Below are 24,803 nucleotides of genomic sequence, written 5' to 3'. Positions count from 1 at the left end.
AAACATTTACGTTTAACCTTACAGATCCATGGATTCTGCATCTGGGAATTGGATCAATTATGGAGGAAAAAATAGAAAAAAAATTGCATTTGTGCTGAGCACGTACAGACTGTTTTTTCTTGTCATTATTGCCTAATAATAGCAACTATTTACATAGCATTTGCATTGTATTACGTTGATTAAGCATAACTCAGATGATTTAACATATACAGGAAGATGTGCATGGGTTCCGTGAAATTGTACTGTTTTATAAAACCAGGGACTGGGGAATCCATGGGAGCCAATTCCCCTCAGACGCTGACGGACAGCTCCGTGCTGCAGGCTGCTTGTCCCAACCAGCAGCATGGCGTGGGGCCTTTTCACGACAATAGCTCTTTTTAGACTTCCCTCCTTCCTTTAATTGATGTGAGGTTCATGGAAAACTGCATTCTCTCTTAATTCCACTTGCCATGAACTTTTTGAAATAGCCACGTGTTCCAGATGCAGCTTGGCTTATTGAATCATTTCCAGTTGGTGGGCATTGAGATTGTTTCGCTATTAAAAATGAAGATGCGGTCAACAACGTTTCCATTAGGCCAGACAATAGAGGCAGGGTTTCTAGGACAAAGGAGAAGCTCATTTGAATTACAGTTTCATTTAGACAAACTTTTCTCAACCTTTTTTTTTTTTTCTGTTCTTACTACCCTCAAGAAAAAAAAAATAAGCGATTACAATTTCTTGAATTAATTAAAATTAAAGTAAATTTTTCCCTGATGAGAGAAATGAAATACTAACCAAGAAGATTTTGTTGGGGGCACGTACATTTGGCCCAGTAGCTAAGATATTGCATGAGATGCCAGCATCCTGTATCAGGAGTGCCTGGGTTTGAATCTTGGTTCTGCTTTCTATTCTAGCTTCTGGCTAATGCACGTCCTGGAAGGTGGCTCAAATAATTGGGTTCCTGCCACAGTGTAGGAGACCTGGATTGATTTCCTAGCCCCTGGCTTTGGTCCCAGCCCAGCCTCAGCAGATGGAAGCTCTCTCTGTCTCCGTCTGTCTGCTTCTCGAATAAAGTAATTAAAAGAAAGATTTTGTTGGGTTGCATTATCTCAGATATTTTTGCTTCCAAGATGCAGACTTGCCCCTTAGAAACAATGTTGCCCCACTGAGAATGCATGATTTAAAGAAACACAGGATGAAAACCCTTTCCCTGGGTGATGCTACAAAACAGACACGTTCCTCTTGTGAGTGCTATAAGCTGCCAACATCTGACTCTGGGAACCATGCAGCACACACCACTGGGGGCTCATCTGGAGCCCTCAGAAATATTTACTGAATTGAACTGAATGTTGATAATGCAATGTCCTAGAACATTATCACGCCTGCCACGAAGCAGAGCCAATCGACAGCACTAATTTGTTCTCCTTCCTCGGACATTAATTAATGTTGTCAAGAATTGCTAGACTACCACTAGATAATGCACAGAGGAAGAAACCTGGAAAAGAAATGGGCTGAAGGTGCTGCTCATGGGAGCCTGCTCGCACATCTGTTTTGTAGCAGCTTTGCACGTTTTAGGAGAATGGAATTGGGCCCAGGAGGCTCATCCTTGGAAATACGGGTTGCGACACATAGGATGGAAGGAAAAGCAAGCTGCTGCTTTTGTTATGTGAGAAAAAAGCTTGATGATGCTGAAGCGAATTGGTCCCCCCTGGTACGGGCAAACCGCAAAGCGAAAGCCACCACAGCTGGGGATGATATTTCTAGCTCTGTTGTGCAACTGCAGCAACCATATTGATGTGTAAGGAAGAGGGCTCCAGCCAACCACAGGAACAAGACAAAAGTCACCAAGCAGCGAGGGTAGGAACGGAGGCAGGGACCCCTCTGTCGTCTCAATGCGGTGAGGGAGAGTAGGATGGACAGACCGTGGTCTGCTCTCTCTGCCCTGCACTGGCTGTGTTACCTTGGGCAAGCTGTTTGGTGTCTCTGGTTCTTCAACTGAAATAGAGGAAAAGGGTTTGCTCAGATGGGTTGGGTGGAGAGACTTGATGTCAAAACATTTAGAGGGGCCGGCGCTGTGGTGTAGTGGGTAAAGCCGCCACCTGCAGTGCTGCCATCCCATATGGGCGCCAGTTCAAGACCCACCAGCTCCACTTCCCATCCATCTCTCTGCTATGGCCTGAGAAAGCAGTAGAAGATGGCCCAAGTCCTTGGGCCCCTGCACCCATGTGGGAGACTCAGAGGAAGCTCCTGGCTCCTGGCTTCGGATTGCCACAGCTCTGGGAGTTTGCGGCCAATTGGAAAGTGAACCAGCAGATGAAAGACCTCTCTCTCTCTCTCTCTCTCTCTCTTTCTCTCTCTCTCTCTGCCTCTCCTTCTCTTTCTGAGTAACTCTGACTTTCAAATAAGTAAATAAATCTTGAAAAAAAATTTAGAACTGCAACTCAGAGCTAATACAAAGCTAATACAAGACCAAAGAGGTTTCCTGGGGTTCTGAGTAACATTTTTGTGCATGTGTGAGTTACCCTTTTTGTTTCCATCCTTACGATTTTATTTTGATATGGATTAGAACATGCAACAAACACATTGAACTACTGATTTCATAGATAGTATTTATTACTTTAGGATGTGGCTTTTAAGAAAGAAAATTCTTTGAACATTTCAATTTAAATAATTCATGAGGGTTGTCCATGCTATGTTTAAACAAAGACTGAAGATGCTTGTGGAATGAACAAAAGTTAGGGAAACCATGATTTATGCCTTTTTTTCCTAGAATTGGCTCCACAGCCTGCCACTTAGCATGGACCTGTCAGAAGCACTTACAATCATTCGTCTTCCACAGCAGAGAAGGAAGAACATGGGAGAACTCTCCAAGGTGCGTGTAGCACTTTTGTTAGAGATCCAAAGCAGAAAACACCTCCTTTTAAAAATAGATTTATGGGCTGGTGCCGCGGCTTACTAGGCTAATCCTCTGCCTGCAGTGCTGGCACCCCTGGTTCTAGTCCCGGTCGGGGCGCTGGATTCTGTCCTGGTTGCTCCTCTTCCAGCCCAGCTCTCTGCTGTGGCCCAGGAAGGCAGTGGAGGATGGCCCATGTGCTTGGGCCCTGCACCCGCATGGGAGACCAGGAGAAGCACCTGGCTCCTGGCTTCGGATAGGTGCAGTGCGCCGGCTGTAGTGGCCATTTGGGGGGTGAACCAACGGAAGGAGAACCTTTTCTCTCTGTCTCTCTCTCACTCACTGTCTAACTCTGCCTGTCAAAAAAAAAAATAGATTTATGGAGAGCTTACTTCTAAATATTTTACATGTTTAAAGTAATCTAATTTCAAAGACAACCTGGGAACTAAATTCCACTGTAAACACCATTGCCCCATTTTACAGACTGGAAAACTGAGGTCCAGACAATACCTTGTTTAAAGCTCCAGAGCACATGAAGAAGCCAGAGTTTGGATTTAAGTAGATCAGCTCCAGGGCCTGAGCTCATTTCCACATGGATCAGGTGATTGTGAGAGCTCCCAGCACAAGCAGCGTGGAGAACAGTTGCGGGTCTTTCCAGAAGCTTGAGGCTGGCTCCCTAGACTGCAATGAACTTTCCGAATCACCTGGGGTTCTTGTGTGAATACACAGATTCGTATTCCAGGGCCCTGCGCCAGGGCCCTGAGATGCAGCATCTCTGACAAGCTCCCTGGTGACGTTGTTGATCCTTGGACCGCACTTTGAGCAGAAAGACCGAGAACTTATTATTGCCTCCTCTTATTCTTTCTTCTCCTGTCCTGTTGCCAAAGCATTGAGTTCAGGGTACGCAAGAAATTGGCTACAAACTCATGGCAATGAAACAAGACATCTGACAATCAGAGGGGGCCCGATTCAGCGGGCACACACCCAGGGACCTCTCTCCATTTGTAGACTAAATGGGGAGTGAGCACGGTCATTTCCTCTCACAGAGAAAAGCAAATGCTGGCATCAGATGCACGGGGTGCAAACGTGTGGCTCTCCCTTTTCAAGGAAACAGGGTTCCTGATAAGTCTGGGGAGGGTTCAGGAGTAGCCTTGGGCTGCGGGCTGCAAGCTGGGCTGTTACTTTATGTAACATCTTGGCCTTTTCTTCAAGCAGTGTTTTGAAACTGTTGGACGTCCCTTTTCTGGGATGTCCACAAAGACACAAACCGTCCTTTCCTCTGGGCTGTCTTGGCAGCGAAGTGTGGCTTGTGCTTTCGGCTGTGCAGTCTCCTGGCTCTGTGCTCTGTAGCCTCTTCCTCTCTAACCTTTCCCAAGACTCCCTGTGAGAAAGACAGTCCGCCATTAGTGCTGGGTGCACTCGGTTACACATTGTCGCAGGTGTTTCTCAGTCCCGAAGCTGGAGTGCACAAGACAAACAACTCACGATGTATTTTTGAAATGTAATCGAATTTCTTCCTCAGGGCCCTGTTTTAACCAGGGTGGAAAAATGTAATCTGTTGATCTGAGGTTTCTGCTAGCCGTAGGATTGTATTTAAATTCGGGGAATAGATAGGCTGTGAATTTGTGTACTCTTTAATGTAATCCCGTTATCTAGACGTTGCACATGGCATCTGCCACCCAGTTGGATCATTCCTCATTGGCTCAAGCATGTCACCTTAGAGATTTCCTACTTCCTGTTTGTGTGCTTCTTATGTGGCCTTACTCTTATTTAAGCTGTTTTCCAAGAAATGTTTTGTCAGCTGAGAGTTCTTTCCAAGACTCTCACATCATAGGCTTTTGAAAACATCAGAGCCAGGAAAATATTATTTCTTCCTCTACTTCCTTCTTTACATACCCGCCTCCCCACCCCGACCATGAACCAATAAGCATAAAATAGCTTTGCTGTTAAAAATGAAGGAAGGGCAAAAAAAGAGTAATAGTTTGAATATGTGGGGGCTGGCATTGCGGTGCAGTGGATTAAGCTGTCACTTGTGATGTTGATATCCCATATTGGAGTACTGGTTCAAATCCCAGCTGCCCCACTTCCAGTCCTGCTCCCTGCTGATGTGCTTAGGAAAACAGCAAGAGATGGCTCAGAGTGCTTGGGCCCCTGCCTCCCATGTGGGAGCTTGAGTGGAGTTCCTGGCTCCTGACTTCAGCTTGGCCCAGTCCTTGTTGTTGTGGCCATTTGGAGAGTGGAGCAACCGATGGAAGATCTCTCTGTCTCTTCCTCTCTTTCTGTAACTCTACCTTTCAAATAAGTGCATAGATAATAAAAAAGAAAACATATTAAAAATATTTGGAATATGTCCCCTGGCTACAGAATCTAATGCCCCAGATGAATTGTTATACAATTGTGTGGGTCTATACGTGTTTCATTTTTCTTTTTGGTCTACCTTGCACACATTTTCCCTACACTACAGTCTCCTAAAAGCTCATCCTCATATTTGTCCTTCTCTGTTCAGGTTCATTCAATCTATGCAAAGATGTGGGGCTTCGGGAGAAGTTGAGATCCGGAGCTGAGGAAGAATGACAATCTTTGAGACTTTGCTCCACCATGGTTTGGAAAATGTGGCGGATACTGCTCACATGACCTGTGTGAGTTTGCAGTGAGGCGAGATAAACCAGTGGTGATTAATTTGATTTTTGAGATAATACAATAATACTGGCGCAAGCTCATTTTGGTGTTTAGTCCAGCGTGGTGGTTTGGGACATCAGCTTGAGTGACAAAGCCACATTTAGTTCTTGGCTCCTGCACTGCTGTACAGTTGACCTTGGGCAAGCTACTTGGTGTTTTCCAAATGGGGATAACGGAGTGCCTGTATTACAGGACTGTTGTAATGGCTGAATGAGATAGCGCATGTGAAGAGCTTAGTACAGTGAGTGCCTGGCCCTTGGCTAATAATAATAATAAATGTCATATTTATTATTATAAATAATATTTATATTATATTATATTATATTATAATAACATTTATTATAATATAATATAATATAATAATAATAATAAATGTTAACTTAAGGGGTGGACATTTAGCCTGCTGGTTATCACACTGGTTAAGATGTCCATGTCCCCTATTGGAGTGCCTGGTTTGAGACCTCTGGCTTCTGATTCCAGCTTCCTGCTATGCAGACCCTGAGAGGCAGCAGAGAGGGCTACAGCGATTGGGTTCCTGCCACCCATGTGGGAAACCTGGATTGAATTCTCTGTTCTTGGCTTCATCCCAGCTCAGTCCAGTCCTGTCCATTGTGGACATTTGGAGAGTGAACTAGTGGGTGGGATCTCTCTCTCTTTCTGTTTCTCAAATGAATGACTAAAAATTATTTAAATAATAAATGTTAACTTAGAACAATATAACAATAATCATATAGAGGCTGGTGCTGTGGTGTAGTGGGTAAAGCAGCCGCTTATAGTGCCAGCATCCCATATGGGCGCCAGTTCCAGTCCTGACTGCTCCACTTCTGGTCCAGCTCTCCACTGTGGCCTAGGAAAGCAATGGAAGATGGCCCAAGTCCTTGGGCTCCTGCATCCATGTGGGAGACCTGGAAGAAGCTCCTGGCTTCAAATCGCCACAGCTCCGGCCTTTGCAGCCATCTGGGGAGTGAACCAGCGGATGGAGAATCACTCTCTCTCTCTCTACCTCTGCCTCTTTGTAACACTGCCTTTCAAATAAACAAATAAATCTTTAAAAAAACAATAGTCATACAAATAGAGTTGATTGAAAATTTCATTATAGCGGATATATCCAAGAAGTACCTTTGTTTGGTCGTTATTAATGAAGATGGAAAAATCCCAAGAGGAGCCAAGACCTTTATTTAGATGATCACAAGGCCTGAAAGCAGGTCAAGCCTCTGACATAAATTTGCCATCATTCCCTTCACTACAGAAATTATGGCACTAACATATCTTATTTTGAGCATGTTGATTTAGCAAACCTTGGTTTCATAGCCAGGACTTGAAGCATAGCCACTTGCAAAATACTGCCAAGTGCTGTGGGAAGACTAGTTAGGCTGTACGTGTTATGGCAGCTGGAATCATATCAAAAAGTAAGACACAGGTTTGGCTTTGGCAAAGGAAGGGATATTTTCACTTTAAACGCCCAGCTCATTTGCATGAAACGAGGATGAATATTCACAGGGTGCAAAGCTCTAGACAGGTTTTCACAAGCCCGTGAGCGGGGACTGACAGTATTTATAGCCTCTGAGCAGAGTCTTATCACTGGAAAGTTCATAAAAATGGAGGGCACGGCTCTGCTGGTGCTGGGCGGGGTTCTGAGCCTCTGCTCTGATTTTCTGGGCTCCTTTCATCCAGCTTGGGAAGTGCAAGCATCTACCGACTTCTGGGTGGCCCTTGTGTCATCCAGCCAACCTCTTGGGATGTCTCCACGGAGCTCCTCGCCCATCTACAGACTCCCGTTTACCCCCTGTAAACCACCTTCACTCTTTCCTTTTTATCCAGATAGTATGCTCTCCAACAGAACAGAGCAAGCATCACAGAAGTTAGCTAACATCATCTGGTATGGCAGAAGGGATGTCTCTTTGTAGCATTATAATAATTTATCTCTTTCCAAACTTACTGCTTGATATTAAAGTTTCTTCTGACTTCTGTACTTTCCTCTCTTAGGAGTCTAGGAAGAGTTCAGAATTTTAATTCTGTCTTCACCTGTGTCACTGGAGAATGAACATACCATTTCTACATATTGCAGAAGGAGAGTAGAAGAGATAAATGAAGCAGGGACTTTTGTTTCCAAGAAAATAGGTGAAGATCTTTTAATTAATACTGATTGAATTAATATTAATAATAATAATAATAATACATGTGAGGCTTACAAGATATTTAGAGTTATAATACAGGCCAACAAAAATATAAATCAGAATGAGAGTAAATGGAGTTAAAGTATTCTAATCTCTGAATTGTCCAGAAAATACACATAGGGATCGATAAATATTGTGCTTTGTTAAGTCAAGGTTGTATGTTGTAATTTCTGACAACACTAAAATAATGGTTGGTGTGTGTACAACTGCCATGCTAATAGAAACAAGATAGAATGAAAATATCTAAAGCAAAGTAACACAAGGCAAAAAAGGAACACAGAATAAGTAGAATAATAGAAACCCTTGGTAGGTAGTAGTTGGTTTAGTTGGTGGATGTATTTACCACTGTTATGGACTGATTTGTGTCCCCTGAATTTATACGTTGAAGTTCTAATCCTAATATCCAGGAATGTGACTATATTTGAAGATAGGGCCTTGCATGGGGGGAAGAATAACTATGTTGCTAAAGTTGTACCTCTGAAATTTGTATTCCTTAAAAATAAATAATAAAAGTCTAAAAAAAAAAAAGATGTAATTAGGGTTAAATGTGATCATTAGGTCATTAGGGCGAGTCTTTTTTTATTTTTATTTTTATTTATTTTTACAGGGTGAGTCCTAATCCTATACGACTGATCTTCCTGTAAGAAGAGAGATGGGACACAGAGGCACAGAGGAAAGACCGCGTGAGGACATTAGGACAAGGTGGCCCTTGCCAGGCTGAGGAGAGATGCCTCAGGAGGAACCCACCTTTCCAACACCCTGATCTCAGACATCCACCCTCCAGAAATGTAGGAAATGAAATTCCTACTGTTTAAGCCATCCAGTCTGTGGCTCCTTTGTTGTGCAACCCCAGAAAACTCACACAACTATCTAGCTAGATTAGCATTTTTGTCAAATGTAAGTGGACTATATGCTCCAATTAAGATCAGCCTGTTAGATTGGAATGAAAGAAGATCCATCTATATGCTGATTACAAGAGACATAAAAAATGTAAGAATATGTGAAGATTAGAATGAAAAGTCAAAAATATGCATACTATGAAATCTCTAACCAAAGGAAATTTAGTACAGTTACGTATATGACAAATAATTTGCATCCAGAATATGTAAACAGCTCTTGGGGTTTAGTGCTAAGAGGACAATAACCCAACAAAAATAGGCAAAGAATTTGAATGGAGGGGTCAGTGTCTGGCCTAGCAGTTAGTAAGCCTGCACCTCATATTGGAGTTCTTGAGTTTGAGACTGGCTCCTCACTCCAGCTTCCAGCCAAAACTGATTCTGCGAGACAGCAGTAATGGCTCGTACCTGGGTTCCTGCCACCCATGTAGGAGACCTGGATAGCGTTCTCAGCTCCTGGCTTCAGCCTGGCCCTGGTCATTGTGGGCATTTTGGGAGTGAGCCAGCAGATGGAATTTCTCTCTCCCCCTCCTACTCCATCTCCCGCCTCTCAAATAAGTAAAAATTAAAAAATAAAACCAAAATCTATTACTTCCCAAAAGAGGTTATCTTCATGGTTATAAAGCACATGAAATGATGTTGATCATTGTTGATCATAAGAGAAATGCAAATTTTAACCGCTGAGATAGCTAAAATGAAAAAGACTAATAGTCACAAGTGTTGGTAAGAATTTAAATATAGGTTTTGTGGTTGAAAGTGTGAAGCCTGATCCAGTTCTAAGAGAGTCACAGTTTGGGGCTAGGGTGCAGACACATTCCTTGTCCTCTCTTTGAATTTGCATTCACTAATGAGGACCTATGATACTCCATGCTCTCAGCCATGCCCACCTCACAGTGAGTGGTAGTGCTGCAGGCTTTCCATGCCGGGCTTATGGATAGTCAACCATTTGGAACTTTAGAAGACTCATCTCTTCAGCTATTCATATTACATTAAATGTTAACCTTAACATTAACAATAAGGGACCCCTCTTATCTTCCCATAAATAAAAATAAATAGCAGCTACTAGGAAATGTGGTGGTGTCTTTTAAAAACCTGATTCTTACGACTGCAGTGCACTGTACAAGATAGAGGCTTAATAAATAGTTGTTGACAGAATACAGTGAATGTCCAGTTAGTTCCTGGTTGTAAGCAATGAGAGTTGCTTCTGGTCAAGGTATGCAGAAGGAAACTATTGTAAAGGTATCAGAGGGTGCTGAATCTGTGGGCAGGAGGAAATGCTTGGATTGGAAAGGGTAAGCGCCAGGCGTCATGCACTAGGAATGTTTGGTGTTTCTCTTTCTCTGTCTCTCTCTTCTCTCTCAGTGTATTTTGTTTATTTGAAAGGCAGAGTGACAGAGAAAGAGAGACACAGAGAGAAAGAGATCTCCCATCTTTTAGATTGCTCCCCAAATGGCCACAATGACCAGGGCTGTGCCAAGCCGAAGCCAGGAGCCTGAAACTCCAGCCAGATCTCCCACGTGGGTTGCAGGGGCCCAAGCACTTGGGTCATCACCTGCTGCCTTCCCAAGCACATTAGCAGGAAACTGGATTGGAAGCAGAGCAACTTGGACTCAAACAAATGCTCCTATGGGATGCTGGCTTGACCCACTGTGCCACAATGCCGGCTCCAACTTCTGGTTCTGATGCTGCCTCTGGCACCACCGTCATTTTACAATCCATGCTGCTATTGCTGGACCTGCAGGGCTACCCTCGTAGCAGTAGCTGCTTTGTCATCTTCCTGAGTCTCTGCATTTCTCTTGCAAGGCTTAAAGCCTTGTGTGGCTGAACCTATGTCCTATCCCCATGTCCTGGTGTCCAGGCAGTAGGGGTGGAGGACACTTAGCTTAGCTCATGATGATAAGCCCATTGGTCTTTGCTGGAAGTAAGGCTGGGAACAGGATAGGAAAGAACCTGGGGCAGATATCTGCCACAGTTACCCTGCCTATCCTTGAATTTATGGCTGTAAGAAACATGTGGCAATGTGGAAAAGGCTTCTGATATCAAATGGAAGTTTTCCATCTTACAAAATCCCCATCACCTTCCAATGCTGGTCCAACATGGCTGAAGTCTTGGCACACCCACTCCTCATCAGGCAGCTCAGCCTCACTGCCCATCAGGCACCAAATACCGTGACACCTTCTTGGGTTTCCCTACCTGTGCTACAGCCCCACCCCCACCCCTACCATATAAAAAAGACCCTCAGTCTGGATGAGGGCAATTCTCTCTCTTGAGGTTGCCCATGCTCACGTCTGAGTGTGTACCGTCCCTTTGGCTTTCAACAAATCCTGCTTTCCTGCTCACCTCTGTCTGTATCTCCTGGTTGTATTCTCACATGTGGGAAGACAAGAGCCTGAACTAAGCCTTGCTGGGTGGTCTCTCTGAGCCCAGCTGGGACTCTCAATCTCCACAATATAATCCAGGGGTCCCTGTCCCCCACAACAGTCATGGTAGGAGGATATGACTATAGGTGATACACATTTCCTTGTGTTTTTCACAAAAATGAAGACAATTCAAAGGTATGAATGCTGTTCCATGGTAGGACCCAGTTCCTTCACTTCATCGATTCCTGTGTATGTGACAAGAGGGGAGAGAAGGTGGAGTGTGTTGGTTTTGGCAGACTGGAAGGACTTAAATTAGCCACTTGCCTTATAATCTCTAAGTACACAATGAAATAAGACGGGGGTAAACAGCAGGTGCTCTACTTGGTCTTAGATCTGAGATGCCTTGCCCTGACCTGAGATATCAGGACTGTGACTAGGGCCAGAAAAGTGGAACACAGGAACAAGGAGTGAGAGATGAAAATTTTTTTTATTATCAGATGATCTCCTGCAGACAGCACAGAACCACCAGGCAGGGGGCCCTGGCCATTCAGGCTGCTGTTGGCTGAGACACATCCTGTCGTTATCAGCACAGCAGAAAAAATTTGGCTACAGGGTTAGAGGAACCCAGAAAGGAAAACCATCTGACCTTGAGCAAGTTCTTCAACTCCTCTTTTGGTTTCCTCACTGAAAAAAAGAGGGGAATAGTATCTGTCAGCGCTATTTAGACTTTGTTTTGTTACCAGTATCAGAACTTCATTCAAGTAAGCTTTAGCAAAACAAAGGGTGATTTGTACAAAGGCTCCTGGAGCCTCTTATGTAACCTAAGAACACAGGAACCAGGAACAGGAAGGTCCTGTGATTTCTCCTCTTGTTTTTCTTTCCCTCTCTCTCCAGTTCCTTCGCCCTTCTTGGCAGAACCCCCCTTTCCCACCCCACAGACTGAGTTCTTAGCCTCTTAGGTGTGTGTGAGGGGTGGAGATCCCTGAGAGTCAGTATTTAAAAAGCACCTGTCTGGGGACTTTCCATGTTGGTGACACAGGGCCTCCCCAAAACGGTTTCTCATAGTAAATGCTGTGCCCTTGAACATACACCTGCTGCAGGCTGTGCTGGCTTTGTAGAAAGAGTGCCTCAATTCCAGGGGCTCAGGAGAAGCCATATCTCGTTCTGCAATGTGTCCTGTCCCAAGTTGCATCCAGCAGGCTGATCCACTTCTTAGCCACTTCTTCTCACTAAGGTATTTTTTTTTTTTCCTAGCCACAAGCTTGGTTTGTTGGCTTGTAAAATGTCAACAGCTGGTGGAGAGGGGGGTTGTGGAGGAGAGAGTATACTGTTGTGTGTATTTGATCTGCACAGCAGTGAGGGACAGTTGTTCAGGATGGGCACACTGTTTTATGATTTGTCTAGACATGTGTTTATATGCATGCTTACAAAGAGGGTGACTAGAGAGAGGGAGAGAGGGAGGGAAAGAGAGAGGGGAGGAAGTAGGGAGAGAGAGACAGGAAGGAAGGGAGGGAGGAAATAGAGGGAAGAGAGAGAGAGAGAAAGAGAGAGAGAGAGAGAGAGGCATACAGATTATGCCTTTAGTCTTACTACTCACTATTGATAAATCTATCCTTGGAGCCAGAACATACTTTGACATTGACATACTATTTTTAATGATTGTCAAGAAGGCAGGTATGTTGCTGTCACAGGTTTGAGGATTTAGCTTTAGTCAACAGAGAGGCTGGCTTCCTCCGAGTTCCTGCAAGGGATATTCTGACTAGATCAGCCTGGGCAAACTGCTTCCTTCCTGACGAACCATCTGTGACTGGGGGGTGGGGGTAGGGTCCACTGCTCCAGATCAGGGCCTGGGATACTGGATCCACACTCCCCAAAGCACCCACTGCACCACCTTAAGGGATGATGTGAAGACTAGATGTATGTTAAATGCCAGCACTGTGTTTGGGACCAAATCAAAGCAATCATTGTTTCCTTTCCTATAGCACAGCCCTGTCTCTGAGAGCTCAGAGGGAGTGAGCCCTTCCAGTCACTCTGGTTCTGTTGATAGGTCCATGCCCGGGGTAGGGAAAAATGCTGTGTTCCTAAGAATCTGCAGAAACTATTTTCTAAAGCAACGAACTGTCCCAAGTATCTTTCTTTCTTCATTTTATTGCAAGAAACAGCTCAGTCTTGCTACAGGTCTACACAGAGCTCAAGCTCAGCCTCCTGGGATATTTCATTAATCTCCATGATAGTCCTGTAGGAGAGCAGAAGTTACTTTTCTCCTTTTGCAAGCTAGTTCATTGGAGCTCAGAGAAGTTGAATGAGTTGTTCCAAGTGACCTGGGTTAAGGGTGCAATTTAACTTAAATCATTTACTTCCTAGCTTAATGACACCTTTATTGCACAGGCAAGGGTCCTTTGAGGAACCTCACTCTACTATAATTAGCTGAGACCATTTATTCCAGCCTTTGTGGGCCTTTCCATTTTTTAAAAAAGCTTTTTCCTTTCTCTTGTTAACAAAAAGTACTTTTTTGAGAGGCAGATAGAGAAAGAGAGGGAGCAAGAGCTCCCAGCCACTGTTTCACTTCCCAAATGCCCACAAAAGCTGAGGTTGGGCTGAGGCAAAGTCAAGGCTGGGAGCCAGGAACTCAACCTCTATCTCCCACATGGATGGTAGGAACCCTACTACTTGCGTTCTTGATTTTATGTCTTATTCAAGGATGCTTTCTTAGGATTATAAAACCATTTTTCTAGTGCTTTCATAGTTTTTTGCTTTATCATTAGGTATCTAAGCCTTCTGGAACTCATTTTTGCATATGGTGTGAGGGAGGGACCTCACCCCCTTTTTTTGAAATAGATTAATACTAACACTTTTTTGAAATATCAAACACTAATTCTTCCCCTCCCCCCTTTGAACATGCTCACTTACATGCTATGTGCCCACACATTCATGTTTCTGGACTGAAAATAAATAATTCTAGCATATAACTGTTACCAAATCAGTATTTCTTATGCAGACGCACAGTTTCCCAAGATCAAAACCAAGCTATTTTTCTTGCAAGAAGTGGTCCTTACCCAACTCTGATTATTCTGCTGTCACTCACACCTTCAGTGTTCATGGCTAACTTTGGTCCTTGCATTGAATGACGTCCCGTTTTGCTCCTAAAATATCATAAGAGATAAATTGATTTCATTTTGCTGATAAATAGTGGCAGGACCGGTAATTTTTCTTTTGTGTATTATGTTTTATATGGTGCTCTGATCTAGCAAGGGTCAACTGACTTTGTCTTTGGATATTCTCTCTCTCTCTCTCTCTTTTTTTTTTTTGTTAAAGATTTATTTTATTCATTTGAAAGGTAGAGTTACAGAGAGAGGTAGAAACAGAGAGAGAGAGAGAGGTCTTCCATCTGCTGGTTCACTCCCCAAATGGCTGCAATGGCCAAAGCTGAGCCTATCCGAAGCCAGGAGCCAGGAGCTTTGTTGAGGTCTCCTACATGGGTGCAGGTGCCCAAAGATCTGGGCCATCCTCCACTGCTTTCCCAAGTGCATTAGCAGGGAGCTGGATTGCAAGTGGAGCAGCCAGGACTCAAACTGGCACCCATATGGGATGCTGGTGCTTCAGGCCAGTTTTTTTTTTTTTTTTCAAAGATTTATTTATTTATTTGCAAGTCAGAATTACACAGAGAGAGGAGAGGCAGAGAAAGAGAGAGAGAGAGAGAGAGAGAGAGGTCCTCCATCTGATGGTTCACTCCCCAATTGGCAGCAATGGCTGGAGCTGCGCTGATCTGGAGCCAGGAGCTTCCTCCATGACTCCCACACAGGTGCAGAGGCCCAAGGACTCAGGCCATCCTTCACTGCTTTCCTAGGCCATAGCAGAGAGCTGGATGGGAAGTGGAGCAGCCGGGTCTGGAACCAGCGCCCATATGGGATGCCTGTGCTTCAGGCCAGGGCGTTAACCCGCTAGGCAACAGTGCAGGCACTGAGGCCGGGGTTTTAACCTATTGAGCTGCAGTGTTGACCACACCTTTGGATATTCTTTAGGCCTTGTTGCTTTCAGGAGAAATCCAAATCCTGTGGACTCTTAGGAGTGAGAAAGAATCACAGAGCATTTGAATAGCATGCAGTGGTGGAAAGAAGGGGCCATCAAAGAAGGAGGAAACTTTCTCTGAAGGGAGGAGAGAACTTCCACTTTGATTATGACCTTGTCTAGACAAGGGCGGAGTTTGTGGACTCAAGAGGCTTCCATAGCCTTGGCAGCTCATGACAAGAGCCTCGGGTGATTACTGACATCATAAATAAGAGTGTCAATTGTTAAATCAACAACAGGAGTCACTGTGCAATTTTTTTTTTTTTTTTTTTTTTTGACAGGCAGAGTGGATAGTGAGAGAGAGACAGAGAGAAAGGTCTTCCTTTTTGCCGTTGGTTCACCCTCCAATGGCCGCCGCCGCCGGTGCGCTGCGGCCGGTGTACCTCGCTGATCCGAAGCCAGGAGCCAGGTGCTTCTCCTGGTCTCCCATGGGGTACAGGGCCCAAGCACTTGGGCCATCCTCCACTGTACTCTCGGGCCACAGCAGAGAGCTGGCCTGGAAGAGGGGCAACCGGGACAGAATCCGGCACCCTGACTGGGACTAGAACCTGGGGTGCCAGTGCCGCAAGGCGGAGGATTAGCCTGTTGCGCCGCGGTGCTGGCCAGAATCTGCAATTTTTAAAATACTAGGCCTTTGCTCTTCCTGCAAGCTGGTCTTTCGTTTGTCAATAAGAGGACAACTGGGCAACTAGCTGGTCTAACAGAGGATTCTCTAAGGTGGCTGTTGTGAGTTTCATTGCAGGAGATGCTACAGATAAACTCCTGAGCTCTGTTATTCCCAAGGCCACGTTGGCATCTACTTCAATGAAACAAGCTGGAGGTATGTTCCTAGCAAAGCCAAAATAAGATAGAAAGGAAACACTGAAAGCTTATCAAGTCTCTGAGTCTCTTGCATTCTTTTTGAGTGGATGGGGCTTAGGCGGTTTCACCCACATGCGGCTCCTTTCTACAAACACCATCCGTGGGAAGACGCTGATTCCAGCATCAGTCAGTTACTGTGGTGACCCAGAATGAACTGTGGCTTCTTTTTCCACCCTCTCTTCTGGAAATTACTGCAAGGTAGATGCCAGAGCCCATATCTGAGACAGTGCCAAGAGCTTGTTTATTTTGATCTGATTCCTTAGAAATGCAAATGCACAAGTGGCTTTAGGAGCACGACGGATGGAGTCATGCTGTTTTAAACTACATCAAAACCTAATTGGAAAAAAAGGACAAATCACGGCTGTGTGGGTCAAGGGAGGAGAAGAGACTTCTAGAATTTTAACTTCTGGTAACTCAAGTCCCTATCCCGTTCATCTATAAAGGATTATGAAGGATTACATTTCTTGATGCCAACATATATGCCCATAAGCGCCCTTGTCTCAATACAAATATGCACGCAAAAGCACACTCCTCAGTTGTGTGGCTTTCCTCTAGATGGCTGCAATGCCCAAAACTGCATTCCTATGTTATGCAGGAAGAAGACAGAAGAGCAAAATTTAGAAAGCCAGGTTGGGGAACAAGCATTTAGCCCGGTGGTTAAGATGACTGACTGCCTCCCGCATGCGAGTGCCTGGGTGTGATTCCTTGCTCCCGTTTCCTGCCGTTGCAGACCCTGGAAGGCAGCCGTGGTGATGGCTTGTGGAACTGCAGCCCTGCCTCCCACAGGGGAGACCGGGAATGCATTCCTGGCTCCAGGCTTCTGCCTCGGCGCACCCGCAGCTATTGCAGGCATTTGGAAGATGAACCAGTGGGTGGGCACTCTGCCTCTGTCGCTCTGCCTCTTAAATAAATAAACAAATAAATTTGAAAAGTTAAGCTAGTTGAGTTGCCCCTAAAAGGAGCTTCTGGGATCTATCCTGTGATCTCCTCTTCCATCTCCAAGGTGAACTCCACCAGCAAGGATGGTTGGGGAGGACGAGGACTGTGATGGGGACAGAGTCCACCTTGAATGAAACCTGGGCTCTGTTGGTAAACTGGGGAGAATGAATATTTAGTTAAGTAGCAGTGTCTGCGTTGGTTAACCTCCAAAATCTTCCTGAAACCTATAGATTTTCTCTATTTCCACCACCAGAATCCCAGTGAAACCACGATCTACTCTCACCTGGATATTTTTCCAACTAATCTCCCTGTACCACAAAATGATGTGTCTCTTTCAAAAATTATGCCCATTTATGTTGCCCTGCTAGTTAAGCCTTTTAATGGCTTTTTATATGAAGTATCATGGATTTCAGAGTTTCATTTTTGTACCAAAATAAAATTATCTTCTGATTTTATTTTCTACAAACTTTTGGAAGTATATTGTGTGTGTTAGAACAAAATTCGCGCATTTTTCTAGGATCTAAAGGGCTCACATAATTTGGTATCCTCCATTTAATTCTTTTGCCTTTTCATCTCTTAAGAGTCCAGGCCTCTTGGCCTCCCTGCCATGTTGTTTGCAGAATTAGGGCCTATGTGTTTGTTTCTCCCCTGAGTTGGCTTCTGTCTTTCTTCAGGTGTTTGTGCAAATGTCACCCTTCTTGGCCATTCCGTCTAGAACATTATATGGTCTTTTGGTTGTGTTGACTTGGCTCAGTGATTGTCTCTAGTTCTTTTTTTTAAATTTTTATTTGACAGGTAGAGTTATAGACAGTGAGAGAAAGAGAGAGAGAGAGAGAGAGAGAGAAAGGTCTTCCTTCCGCTGGTTCACTCCCCAGTTGGCCGCCATGGCTGGCGCGCTATGCCGATGCGAAGCCAGGAGCCAGGTGCTTCTTCCTGGTCTCCCATGCAGGTGCAGGGCCCAAACACTTGGGCCATCCTCCACTGCCCTCCCAGGCCACAGCAGAGAGCTGGACTGGAAGAGGAGCAACCGGGACTAGAACCCGGCACCCATATGGGATGCCGGCACCGCAGACAGAGGATTAACCAAGTGAGCCACAGCGCTGGCCCCTGTCTCTAGTTCTTAAAACAGACAACAGCACAGATAAGTCTGGGCTTTGGCGTGAAGGTATTTTGTAGAGGTGATTAAAGTCTGTCATCAGTGGACTTGAAGCAAGGAAGGTCATCCCGCAGAACCTGAGTGGGTCTGATTCAATCAGGTGCGGGGCCTCGGAACCAGAACTGGAAATTCCCTAAAGAAAAAGAGATTCTGCCCAAGGACAGCAGCTTCACCCAGGCCCAGAGTGTGTTTGCCCCGTGTAGCCAGGGCCCCCACCTTGAGTGAGTCACTGTCTTACAATAAACCTCTTAGTACCTGTCACCTCCTGCTTCTGTTTTTTTTTTTTTTTTTTAAGATTTATTTTATTTATTTTAAAGGCAGAGTTACACAGAGAGAGGTAGAGACAGAGGGAGAGAGAGGTCTTCTATCTGTTGTATACTCTCTAAATGGTGGCAATGGCTGGAGCTGTGTTGATCTGAAACTGGGAGCCAAGAGCTTCTTTCAGGTCTCCCACGTGGGTGCAGGGGCTCAAGCACTTGGGCCATCTTCTCCTGCTTTCCCTGGCACATTAGCAGAGAGCTGGATTGGAAGTGGAGCAGCCGGGACTTGAACCAGGGCACCATTATGGGATGCTGGTGCTGCAGGCAGCGGCTTTAAGTCGCTGCGCCTCAGTGTTGGTTCTCTGCTTCTGCTTTTCTTTGGCTGATCCCTGGTTGTTCCAGTCCCTTTGTCTCCTATCTGCCAGTGGCTTGTTATCAGACTGCCCTGTTTATTTCCTCAAAAGCACTCATTCCTCTCTCAAATTATCTTGCTTATTTATTAAGATTTATTTATTTGAAAGACATAGTGACAGAGAGAAAGAGAGACAGAGGGAGAGAGGGAGAGATGTATCTTCCATCCGCTGGTTCACTTGATCTTGCTTACTGATACATTTAGATGTTTATTTTACGTCTTCTTCTATGCAGATATAGGCTCCATGAAGGCAGAATCTGTGCCGGCCTTGTTCACTCCTGTATCTCCAGCACTTAGACAAATTCGTGGCCCACAGTCCGTCCTCACTCTGAAGAAATGAATGGAAACGGGGTAATAAAATTTGGCTGGTTCATTCCCACAGTATGTAGTTATACTTTGGGACTAAATTTGAATTAATGATTTGACAAGATTGCGAAGAAAAATGTTCAGTTGTATTGGGAACTGATCTAAATATCCACTGATAAAGGGTCCTTAAATGAACTGTAGTGTAGTCTTTTGCTGAAATGCTATAGAACAGTTAGAAGTCAAAAGGTCGATCTATGTGTGTGGATAACAATGGATACAGAAATAACCCCGAGAAATGCTATTACATGAAGATAGGAGGTTGTTCAATAGCATATAGGTGAACCTCACAAGTGCTTAAAATAAAAGGAGGGGCCAGCACTGTGGTGCAGAGTGTGGGACCTCTGCTTGGGAATCTCACATCCCCATCAGAGTGTCAGTTTGAGTCCTGGCTACTGCAGCTCCCTGCTAATGCACTTGAGAAGCAGCCTATGATGGCTCAAGTGCTTGAGTCCCTTCCACCCTCATGGGAGACCTGGGTGGAGTTCTTGGCTCCTGGACTTGGCCTGGCCCAGTTCTGGCTCCTGTGAGCACTGGAGAATGAACCTGCAGATGGAGGATCTCTCTGTCTCTGTCCCTCTTTCACTCTGCCTTTCGAATAAGTAAATAAATAATTCTTTAAAAAATAAAAAGATAACATTAGAGATACCTCCAAGTGGTTACTTTATAAAATATTTTTATGACTAACACTACCCTAAAATAGTTTAAAATATGGAAGATGGTAAAATACACTGGTTAAATCAATAAAAAAATGATGATATGCAGAGTTTAAATAAACCTGACAGGTGGATTCACTGTTTCTTCCCTCTTCACCTGGGTTGTTGTGTTTGTTATTTCATGACTGGTGTGGTAGATAAATATCATACTTCCTTTCTGCCATCTCTCCAAAATATCACAGAAACGTAATAATTATGTAAATGATGACCTTTCTGGATGTGCTGTGGTGTCTGCTTGGACTATTCCCATCTGGATCAATAACTTGCATCATGTTTCTTGGCTGTTTATTCCTTCATTTACTCAACAAATGCATTGAACTCACTGCCCTGAGTGGGCGCTGAGCACAGGTCCCTGTTACACTTTCTTCCTTCAGAGAATGCCATGATTTCCTCCCAAGCATCACTCACGTTGTGAGACACAGGTGTCACTCCAACCAACTGTTGGAGGATGATGGAGCAGGCTTTGTTGCACCCTGAGAATCCCAAGAGGCTCCATCTTGGAGAACTCTCAGTGGTCTCTTGATGGGCATCCAGGACTCTTTGAAAGTGAACTCATAAGACCCATTTCTTTGACCCAGAAGATAATTTCAAGTTTCCCCTGGGACTCTTTTATAGAAGAGTACCTTAAAGGGTTGAACTGGATCTGGTCCCAAATCCATATGTTGAAGTCATAAACCACAGTACCCTAGAATGTGACCTCATCTGGAAACAAGGTCTTTGGAGATGGAATTAGTTAAGATGATGTCCTACCAGAGTAGGATTGGCTCCTAAACACATAGGACAGGTGTACTAATAAAAAGGGAAAGCACCAAATGAAGACAAATTCAGAGGTGGGGTTGATGCAACAGGTGCCAATGAACATCAGAGATCGGCAGCAATGGCCAGGAGCTGGGGGAGGGGTGTGACAGAAGGAGGCAGGCCCACAGTCACCCTGATCCCAGACCTTGGGCCTCCAGAATGTCAGATAATAGACTTGGGTTGTTCTGAGTCACTCAGTTTCCAGGGCTTTGTTATGGAAGCCCGAGGAGGTGAGCACTGTGTTGCTGTGGTCAGGAAGCACCTGCCAACACTCATATTGACATTGGACGGCCATTGTGAGGTGGAACCTTTCAGAGGTGACTGGGTCAGGAGAGCTGTGTCTCGTGAATGGATTGATCTACTCACAGATGAACGGGTTCACGGGTTCCGGGGACAATGTGTTATAAGTGCCTTCTTGCTGGTGCCCTGTGTCATCTCAGGACTCTGCAAAGTCTACACCAGCAAGAAGGCTCTCAGCAGATACAGCCCCTTCACCTGGGACCCCCAGCCTCCAGAATGCCGAGCTGAACAAAGCTTTAAGCAGTTCCAGCTTTCCTGTGCAGCAACAGAAGACAGACGAAGACATGGGCCAAATCTTACTTCTTAGAAAACTCTGGACTCTTCACTTACAGCTGGTTGAACCAAAAGAGGCAGTCTTGAGATCAGGTCATTTGGAGACTGCTGATTAACATTGATTTACATTTGATTCAATTAGAAGCAAACTCTGAAATTTTTTTTAAATGTAAATTTTATTTTTTTTTTATTTTTTAAGATTTATTTATTTATTTGAAAGGCAGAGTTATAGAGAAGCAGAGGCAGAGAGAGAGAGAGAGGTCTCCCATCTGCTGGTTCACTCCCCGGATGGCTGCAATAGCTGGAGTTGTGCCAATATGAAGCCAGGAGCCAGAAATTTCTTCTGGGTCTCCCACATGAGTGCAGGGGCCCAAGGACTTGGGCCATCTTCTACTGCTTTCCCAGGCCATAGCAGAGAACTGGATCGGATGTGGAGCAGTTGGGACTTGAACTGGCACCTATATGGGATGCTGGCACTGCAGGCAGTGGCTTTACCCACTATCCCACAACACCGACCCCTAAATTTTCTTTTTTAATAAGATTTCTTTATTTGAGAGAGAGAGAGAGAGAGAAACAAGAGGCTGGGGTCTAAAGCCTGGAACTTAATCCAGGTCTCCCATCTGGGTAACAGGAACTTAACTACTTGAGTCATCACCCATGTGTGCAGTAGAAAGCTAGCATTGGGAGCTAGAGCTTGGACTCAAACTCCTGTACTCTGATGTGGAATGCAGACATCCTAACAAGCATCTTAACCACTAGGCCAAATGCAAAGCTTCTATTCAACACCTGTGTCAGTGCCATCCTGGGTGCTGAAGAGCTATAAAAGTAAGACAGACCCCACCTGTAAGGAGCAATTAGTCTACAGAGGGATAGGGAAAGATAAGAAGAGGGGACATACCCCCATGAAATAGCAGTGTAATTAACATAGATGCAAATGTTACTGGATTTAAGCAAAACATAGGTTGAATTCTGTAGGGATGATTAAGAAAACTTTTTTTTTTCTTAAAAGAAGAGCTAATATTGATATAGGCTTTGGCCATTGTTGAGTTCTGACAGAAATTGTTGGGAGAAGAAAGGAGAAAATTAGAGGGAGAAAATGGCAAAGTTGTTTAATTTCTTCTTTTTTTTTTTTAGATTTATTTATTTATTTGAAAGTCAAAATTACTCAAAGAGAGGAGAGGCAGAGAGAGACAGAGAGAGAGGTCTTCCATCTGCCTGTTTGCTCCCCAATTGGCCACAACGGCCAGAGTCAGGATCCAGGAGCTTCTTCCAGGTCTCCCACATGGGTGCAGGGGCCCAAGGTCTTGGGGCATCTTTTACTGCTTTCCCAGGCCATAGCAGAAAGCTGGATCGGAATTGGGGCAGCCGGGTCTCGAACCGGCACCCATATGGGATGCTGGCGCTTCAGGCCAGGGCGTTAACCTGCTGTGCCAAAGCGCCAGCCCCAAAATTGTTTAATTTCATGTGAACTTGAACTTAAGAGTTTGAATATATGATGTATAGATCTATTAACAAAGTCTTGTCTACCACAAAATTCAAAGTTACTCTTAAGCTCCAAATTAACATCCCAATTTGTTGTACAATTTCAGTTTGTAGGCAGAGTGGATAATGAACTGTGTTCAGATCGTGGCTAAATGTTGGTGCCTCTTTTGCTTGCTATTTATCATTGCCATTTAGTTCAAAACCAATCTGTTGTTTCTGGGTGTTGGGAATTCTATGATTGGGGTGGTTATTATGCTATTATTTTAACACTGTTATAAATTAAAATAGGTTGTATTTAAAATATTTCATGTGTTTTAGAATAACATGATGTGAACTTTTATTATGTGCTGGTGCTAAGCCTCATATAGAAAAACGTGCTTAGGAAGCCCAGTGAGTTGGGAACAAAGTCAGCTGTGGAAACGTGCGCTGGAGGAGATGAAGCAGTGGTCATGCTGTACCATCACGGTCATTTAGAAGGACATTCCTTGCCCAACACTAGCACCAATGTTGACGAAAGTGAAGCAGAGGACTTTATGGTGGGTGCGAGCCATTGAGGGTCACCAGAATTCTGTACGTGGACAGAATCATGGTGCACATGGGGATCTGTTTGCCCCGCAGCTGTGAGAATTATTTTCCTTGTAGTTTTAATGCATTCAGAGAACATACACCACAAACTTATCTATTCCTGTGGGTTAATTGGTCCTAAAATAGGTGAGTTAAAGATATGCATTTCTTGCATAAAATATGACTAATTCTGGCTGGGAAATTGTCCTTAGCGGGGAAGCAGAAGTGAGAAAGCTAAGAGCTTGGTGGACGCACAGCGGAGAGAAGCTAAGGATGACTGGAGAGGCCTGGAAGATGCTCATGGCCCAGTAGGTCACTGGTGCTGAGCTTTGCTTAGTAGACAGTTGGGAAACCACCAACAGTTTTTAAGCAGGGCTGTCGTCTTTGTCTTCTGTGGCTACCCGAGACTGAGTGATCTTTTAAAAAATATTTATTTATTTATTTGAAAGCGTTACACACACAGAGAAGGAGGGGGGTGGGGAGAGAGAGAGAGAGAGAGGTCTTCCATCCACTGGTTCACTCCCCAGTTGGCCGCAGTGGCTGGAGCTGTGCCGATCCGAAGCCAGGAGCCAGGAGCTTCTTCCCAGTCTCCCATGCAAGTGCAGGGGCCCAAGGACTTGGGCCATCTTCTGCTGCTTTCCCAGGCCACAGCAGAGAGCTGGATGGGAAGTGGAGCAGCTGGAACTTGAACCAGCGCCCATATGGGATGCAGGCACTACCTGCTATGCCACAGCACCACCACCCCAGGGATACAATTTCTAACACATTAACTTTTGGTGGACACACTCAAACTGTAGCAATGGTGATACTGCTCCTGAGGTCAGAGACACTTAGACAAACACTAAGTGAATGATAGATCAGAGTCGCCCTGCAGGACATTACCAGGACATTTGCAAGGCAATACCTTGCAATACCCGAGCCATACCCGGTCCGAAATGCCCTCAGTTGTGCTCATGGTTTCCTTTCTGTCTCCCCAACCCCCACCGCTGTCCCAGGATCAGCCACGATAGGCACTTACTCCTGATACCTGGAATCTCAGAATTCTGGCAAACCAGGAAAAGCTGCTCTGAAGTACATTGGATCTATGGAAGTGATAACTCTCCTGCTAATAAGGTTTTATTGCTGGCAAAATCAAACAGCTGTTTCCTAAATCAAAATCGATTTGTTAGATTATTTTTACTAGCAGTGTAGGGGTAATTGTTTCTGGAGAACATCTGTTCTGCAATTGAAAAACAAAGATTTCTTTGCCCCTACTGAGTGTAATTACTTTTGGGCACCAGGGGGAAAGTTTTAGGATCATCATCAAAATTCAGTGAGGGTTGTTTGCAGCAGAATTGTGCTTTCCTATTTCTTCTGAATTAGCTGAGAGACTATGAGAAAATCCACATTCATTACCGTTTTATAGGCTGTAATAGAAGAAAGCAAAAACTCCCAAGCATGGATGAGCTTGTTGGCAAAGATAGCTCCGGTGAATTCAACTAAGTCAATTCAAAGGAATTCCGTTTGGGAAGAAGTGAGGGGATATGAACTCTCCTGCCAAGCTGATAATCGGTAGGATTCCAAGGAAAGCCCCAACCTCCATTAGGGAACAGATAAACAATTCGCCTCAGGGGGTCTGTTTGGAGGA

The sequence above is a fragment of the Lepus europaeus genome, chromosome 18, assembly GCF_033115175.1.
Source record: "Lepus europaeus isolate LE1 chromosome 18, mLepTim1.pri, whole genome shotgun sequence".
NCBI lineage: Eukaryota > Metazoa > Chordata > Mammalia > Lagomorpha > Leporidae > Lepus > Lepus europaeus.
The sequence above is the reverse complement of the archived record's forward strand: the minus strand, read 5'-3'. Positions refer to the sequence as shown.